This window comes from Abramis brama (genome assembly GCF_963993115.1).
Source record: "Abramis brama genome assembly, chromosome: 9".
In the NCBI taxonomy this organism is placed as follows: Eukaryota; Metazoa; Chordata; class Actinopteri; order Cypriniformes; family Leuciscidae; genus Abramis; species Abramis brama.
The window spans coordinates 37,565,939-37,573,623 of NC_139971.1; positions in this window are offsets into that span (position 1 = coordinate 37,565,939).

The following is a 7,685-nucleotide window of genomic DNA, read 5'->3' on the forward strand; positions in this document are numbered from 1 at the left end:
TTCGAACACACCTGTTGTTTATGATTAGTATCGCTGGATTGAGTTATCTGAGATAACTGCGCGTTCATGCGCTGGTTGAAAAGGGGATATGTATCGATAGTAGAAACATTGATCAGCAACGCTGCTATTGGCTGCTCAGCGTGGCCAAAGAGCGCGCTCAGTGTGGCCAAAGAGCGCGCTCAGTTTTTCTCCTCAGCAGAGCAAGAACTAATAGTCGAAGTTTATTCGGAATTTTAATGTTTAATCAAAACGCCAGGGAACACCTCAAAGTCTGCAAAAGCCAGGAGAGAGGGCTGGCAAAAAGTAGCAGACAATTAAAATCCGTTAGAAGTGGCCATGTTAGATGTTTTTATCACTTATTAGCCTTATTTGTATTTTAATAATTGCATAATTACTTTGTTCATTGTAATGTCAGTCACCACACTAGAACATGGGAACAAATAAAAGTGAAGTACAAAAATATTCTACATAATGGTAATTTTTAGTTATATTATAGTCTCTTCTCTTCTATAAAAGGCACTGTTAAATAAATGGTTGTCTGTTTATAAAAGCAACCAAGAAAAAGGCTGAAAAAAAAGAAAAGATCTTAGTAGCCTACACTGTCAAATAATTTTTGCTGCATTAAATTAAGGCTGTATAGTCATTTCAACTGTTAAATCTTGAGTAATGATGAATTGCTTTGACTTGTGAAAGTGAAAACTGATAAACTTATGTTAATGTAAAAATATTTTGCCATGAGTTATTGATCACATTTTTCCAGAGTGTAGTTCATTGTAATGACATTGTGTTTTCCTCTTTTGTGCACTTTTACATAATACACCAACACTTGTATCTGTTCCCAAGAAAGTGGTTGCTGAAACATGTGCAGTAAGTGGACATTTTCTAACTTTCCAAAGGAAAGAAAGTATAAGACTTTGTAATGTCTATTTGTTTCAATTGCACTGGACTGTGAATAAACCCTCTCAGATAACTGTCATATGGAGGAACTAGCCTAACTGCAAGTGCATAAATAACTTTACTTAATTTATACTTGTATGCTTTATGGCTGCAATATAAGTTGCAGGATTCCACATCTACAGAAAGGCCTACAGAAGAGTCTGCACAGACAGAGGAGACATAGGCCTACAGCTGGGCAGTGTATAGCCAACTTTTCCTTTTTATTTGTTGAATGAGGCATGTGTATAATATCTCTTGTTGCAGGCACTTGACCACTGGCTTTTCTTTACAAAGAACAATTGAAATAAAACTCAAGGAACTAAGCATATTTGTCTTTTATTAAACATTTAATGAAAAGTTTTTTTTTTGTTTTTTTTTGGCAGTGTTGTGTAATATGGCACATGCAACAATGTCACAGGCCCTGTCAGGTGTGCAACCCCTCAGACTTTTCAGACACTGAAATCTTCCCTTTAGTTAGCCAAAGTTAATTTCATTGTGTGCCCTTGTCCTGGCTAGAGCTGCACTGTAACTGGTTTGGGTCAGGGAATGGGGTCATAAAACACCTGTCTGCAGGCAGGAACGTGTCATAATCACCTATGCAAAAATGCACTTCTGTTAGGATTAGCAGCATAAGTGTATGTAATACAGTGAACTTGATATTTAATTGTGGAACTTTTCTTACCACTTTCAAATAATGTGCATAAATGTGAATCTCTGAAAATTCTTAAGTCATGCACAGATCCTGGCCAATTTGCTTTCACATTTGTGATATGGAAGATTTTAGTCAACTGCCTTTTTTTAAATTTGATATAATATTATTAATCTGGAATATTAAGAATCCCAATAGTAAATGGGCTGCACATTTACATTGTGAACCCCCTTTCTGTTCACATAATCCCCTTCATTGAGGCCTTGATGACAGTCTATGGTAGCCTATAGTCTATGGTACCAATCACGTTAGTGAAGCCTGAGTGACACATACTGTAATCGGCATGGTCATGATTGCATGATCTTCATAAAAAATGATGATAGCCTAAAAAAAATAAATAAAAAAAACTGCTTTAAAAAAACTGCTTTACAACATTGGGTCTTCAGTGGCTTGGAAATGCCACAAAAAAACTAAAACTGTTTTTTAAACCTAAAAGCGCCAGGTAAACTCCGAATGACACGACAGACAGCACTTTCCATCAAGTTCTCCACATTTCCAATAGTGTAAAGGAAAGAGCCACTCGCAAATAATCTTAGGGCAATGCAAACAGTTTGTGCTGTAGTTAAAGCCAGACTCCGACAAGTCAAAAATAAATGTGCGTTTCCAACAAATTAATAATGTAAATGACAATCTCACGAGTCACGAGAAAAAATATATATCTCAGAAAGTGCACTATCGCGCTGCGCTGGACTTCCCGTATCAGCTCCGTTTATGAAGCCGCAGTCCTAATCCTGTTTACATGAAATAAGCCTGCTCCCGAGCAGGTTTAAGCTTGCGCACCTGTTGCTATGACAGCAAGTCCAGGATGAGCTTCGAAGAACCAAACAATCCAAGATCAGGCCAAATCGTCAACAATCAAATCCAGCTAACTGAGTTAGCGACATACGAAGAACGGGCCCCAGGTCTTTCCTGTGTTTTTATTGTGTTTTTAGTTCTGCCCTCTGTGACGTTGTTTCCCTGTTGTTGATTAGTTAATTCGTCTCACCTGTGTTCATTAATTATTCCATCAAGCTCCATTATTAGCTCCATGTATTTAGTCCCTGTGTTCTCCCTCAGTGTTGGTCTGTTCTCGTAAATGTGTTTTTTCCCCTGCTTTTATCCTGTTTCTTGAGTATTTGATATTAAAGCCTGTCTACTTGAAGTATTCCTCGTCATGAGAGTTTCTAATTACTATGTTACGTGACTATAATATAATATATAAAAAAATATTGTAGGGCATGTGCTGCTTGGCATAAAAGACCAGCACTGACTGAAGCAAAAATAAAAAAAATAAAAACACATATGTGTGAAAACGAACATAAAGAAGCTCATATCCTGTTGTGATGAATCATTTACTGACCAGGAAAACTTATATAATTACACTTTCTATTGTATACAAAGCAATTTTCCACTTTTCAACAACATAATTTCAGATCTCTCAAGGAAAAATAACGACAGTAAATTGTAGGTGAAGAAAAAAAAAAGAAAGAAAAAAAAAACACATTTGTATTTTACTGATGTTGCTGTATAAGATCTGACAGAAGCCTTTGATTCAAAATATGTGTGAGTGTGTCTGTTCAAACATGTGCACAGTATATTATGCTCACGCTGCAGTATTTTTGTAAGGAAGAGTTGAATGAGATACATGGAGACATCAGAAAGCCAGGACAACATTGGAAAAAGAGTCCTGCTTTTGATGAATGGTCCCCCAGCGACAGAGATAAAGTGATGTTTTGTCATCACAGTGATTGTGAAACAAGCCACTTCGGCCACAAAGGAGTCGATTACCTTTGATTACCTTTCTGAAACCTAAAACTACAAGGGAAGGGACACCCTACGGACGTGCAGATTTGTGAACACAGAGGCTATAGTAAGCACATATACACGTGTAACGGACGTAAGCCAGTAAGAGCTGTGCGTGTAAACCTCACTCCCCTGGCCTCAAGAGGCGTGCTAGTGACTGACGCTAGAGACTGCGGCCTTTAGTGCCCTTTTTTAGTGTGTCCGCCTCCAACACCGGAGACCCCGGTCCGAATGCTGCTCGGAGCAGGTCGTGTAGGACCAGTTACGTATGTGTGTTTATATGTAATTATATTATCCACCTTATTTTGCAACATGGAAGTAAGCTCATTTTAGTAAGCTGATTCATTTATGGAAGCTTGTTTCCACCACAGAATAAAACATTTTAAAAGATAATTGCGGCTTTTTATCTCACAATTGCGAGTTTACATCTCGCAATTCTGACTTTATTTCTTTCAATTACGAGTTTGTATCTCGCAATTTTGACTATAATACGCAATTGCGAGTTTATATCTTGCAATTCTGACACCTTTCCTCAGAATTGTGAAAGTCTAATTCTAAGGAAACAAAGACTCCAGAGTTTATATCTCACAATTCTGACTTCATAACACGCAATTGCGACTTTATATCATGTAATTCTGACTTCTCCCAATTGCGAGAATTGTGAGATATAAACATGCAATTCTGAGAAAAAAAGTCAGAATTTCGAGTTTATTTCTCGCAATTGCGAGTTTATAACACACAGTTGTGACTTTATATCATGCAATTCTGACTTTATAACTCGCAATTGCAACTTTATATCACGCAAGTCTGAATTGCGAGATGTAAACTCACAATTGTGAGGAAAAAAAAGGCAGAATTGTGAGATAAAAAGTCGCAATTACCTTTTTTTATTTTTCATTCTGTGGCAGAAACAAGCTTCCATATTCATTAGCTGCTATAGTTAACTAGAAAAAAGGTGTTAAAAAAGTTAACATAATTTGCTAAGTACCAGTTTGCAATATAATGCAGCATAATGGACAGTTTTTGTACAGGTAAAATGACTGGAAGTGAATGACCGTTCGTCCGTCCATCCGTCTATCTATATACACACACATCTAGTATGTTAGTTTGGTAAATGAAAAAACTTTATAAATCCCCAGATATCAAGGATTTCACAGCTTTTTGTTTACAGAACCAGAGATGTGTGTATGCATAAGTAATTATCCCGCTTTTATGCGGCTACTTGCCACATAGGAGTAAATAATTGAACACAAAATATAAGGGGTCATATGATGGTTCTAAAAAGAACATTATTTTGTGTATTTGGTTTAATGCAATGTGTTTACGCGGTTTTAGGTTTAAAAAGTCATTATATTTACACATACTGTAGATTATGCTCCTCTATGCCCCGCCTTTCTGAAACGTGTCGATTTTTACAAGCAAGCGCTAGCCTACTTCTCAAAATTCGCGTTTGAATAGTCAGTAGCAAATTCTTAAAATATGAAAACATACTTACAGGCTGTGAGTCAGAAGCGCCAGACTGTACTTGCAAAGATGTAGCCTACTGTCCACTTTTTAGAATCAGCCTTTGTGCACAGCTGGCCTTGTACTCTCTGGAAACAGTCCTCCGAAAAATGCGCAGCACACAGTCGAATATTTTGGTTGTACTATTCTGGAACAGAGTTGTAAATAAAGCTTAAGCAATGTTTTCTAATTGTGTCCTCTTTTGGAAGGCCAAATAAAGTAAACTTTCGCAGCGAAAAACAGCGTCTCCAGGACATGGCGGCGCCGGCGGCAACAATAATACAGCGAGAATAAAAGTTAGGCCTTCTTTCTTTGCGTAGCGCGGTGTTATGAAACTCTGTCCCCACATACCGTGCCGTGTTTGAACGAAATTAACGTTCAGGAAGGAAGGCGTGGCTGAGCCTTAAAAGTATTTTAACTTACTTGAGTTCAGTATTTTTAACTTAAAATATCTCTTAGGTTTGGCACTTTGAGCTTTGTAAATCTTATACTTGCACTAACAGCTACATAACACACTTAAGAAAAAGGAAAACAAGAAATCGCATTATATGACCCCTTTAATGTGACATTTTAGGCCTACCTCAAGAATACTTGCAGTAGCCTACCCACTTGAGCGATCTATTATCGGTTGTAGCGGTTGTTGTTGTTGTGCAATAACAGACCACTAGATTGCGCTATGGAAGAATACGAATTGAGTATTGCAGGGAGCTGTATAACAATATAAGTGAATGATGCATGGTTGTTTCAGCACTAAGCATGAACATGATTGTGAAAGGACTGCTAGTGCCAGACGATGGATCTTTCATATTCACAAATAACAAAACAATGTGTCTAGAGATAGAACCCATTATAATCAGTGATTCTGTCTACTGTATGTGGCGTGACACGACACGGAAATTCCCTGACAATAACTGACGCTCTGTTCTTTCTGACATTTTCCAGTGCTCTGACACAAAGGACAAATGGATTTGCAACGTTCGCTTTGCCGCTTGCGGCGCGGTGCATCCGTCGAGTCCGGTGTGGTGAAAAGACAAGAAAATATGACAAGACATATCTCGCCTTTGGATTGACTTAGAGACTTAAACATTGAAAATACAATATTTGTCTCTAAAAAAGGGGGGCCCGAAAAAGTTTGGGAATCATTGCATTAGGCAAACTGTGAGTCTGGGTGTGGTTTGTCAAAAAAAGATGTTTTGAAAGGCTCTGAAGTAGTTATTTTTAACCACTTCTTTTTGAAACAACACAACATGTAACAACATGATTGTTCTCCCTCTGGAATGCACTTTTAAGAATGAAATTACGAAAGAGCTGAAAGATTTTTAACATGACACTATAATGGGATGCACCTTCCGCACACATATCTGACCTCCTACTCTGCTGGTCAACTGTAAGTGCTGTTATTGAGAAGTGGATATGAGACACAAAGTAATAGGTTGCACAAACTAACTGAGCAGTCCTTGTTGAAAGGTATAAACATCCTCTATCCAAACCACTCCGGAAAGCAATTCTGCCCCCCAAAAATCTTCATTAGCACTGGGTAAAGGCCCCAACTAAAATGACAGAGGTGAGAAAGCAGCAGTTAAAGGGATAATTCACCCAAAAAATAAAAAAAATCATTCATCAATTGCTCACCCTCATATCATTCCAAACCTGTGAAGAGACACGATCACTTTATATGATGAACAGATTTAATTTAGACTTTTATTCACATATATGTTTAATTGATGACAAAATTACAATTTTTGGGTGAACTATCCCTTTAACGGCTGCTTTCTCACTTACAGTTTTCTTATACAGTTGATTGCTTTAAACCAAACAGATTTACAATATTAAACAGTGTCAGAGTTGCTTTTAAATGAGAATTACACTTCAGTTTCTACTATAAAGCAACTCTCCAGTGTTTTCACTCGCAGACCTGTGAACTCAATAGAGGACATCATAAAAGGTTTAAAAGGATATATATCCTAATATTTTTTTTTATGGTGCTGCCCATGGATTTACATGTTTTTGCAGACCTGACTTTGTGGCTGCCCTTCTCTGAGAGATGTATTTTCTTCTTCTAGCATTGCAATGAGAAGTGAGACCAATTAAATGAACTGAAATGCAGACTGTGAGCTTGTCTCGGCCAAATCACACAATCATTTAATGAACCCACAGTTTTAATTACATGATTATTTGATTCTGTTTTGATGTCTTTTGCTACTTCTTCCCTAACCAAATCTTTTATGCAAAAGCTGATGATTAAAACATTGAATTTTCAGCATCATTACTCCAGACGTCAGTGTCACATGATCCTCGAGAAATCATTCTAAAATGCTGATTTGGAGCTGATTTTTTTATTATTTACTCTAACTACAGTCAAAAAAAAAAAAAAAAACTCTTGAAATGTTAGTTCAAATCTATTGGTTTATATTATTTAGTAACAAGCTGGTGTTTTTCACACTGTGCCCTTTGCTGAAATAATTCAGCAAGAAATAGAAAATAATTTATTGGAGAGCTGCCATTCATGTCAGTCACAGACCCTGCTTCCGATTGTGTTTGTAAAATGCTGCTTGTTATAGCAGCTAGTAGTACATTTCTAATTTTAGTCTTAAGACTAAAGTTCTTCTTTTTCCTGCTTGTTAGCCCGGTGAACATTGCACTTCAACAGTTCAGGGTGTTTTCCACTTTGACCCCAGCATTACAAGACTCAATTAAAAAAAATACGGCTCTCTACACATGAACTCCATTACAACTCTCCAAGTCCTCTGTGTAG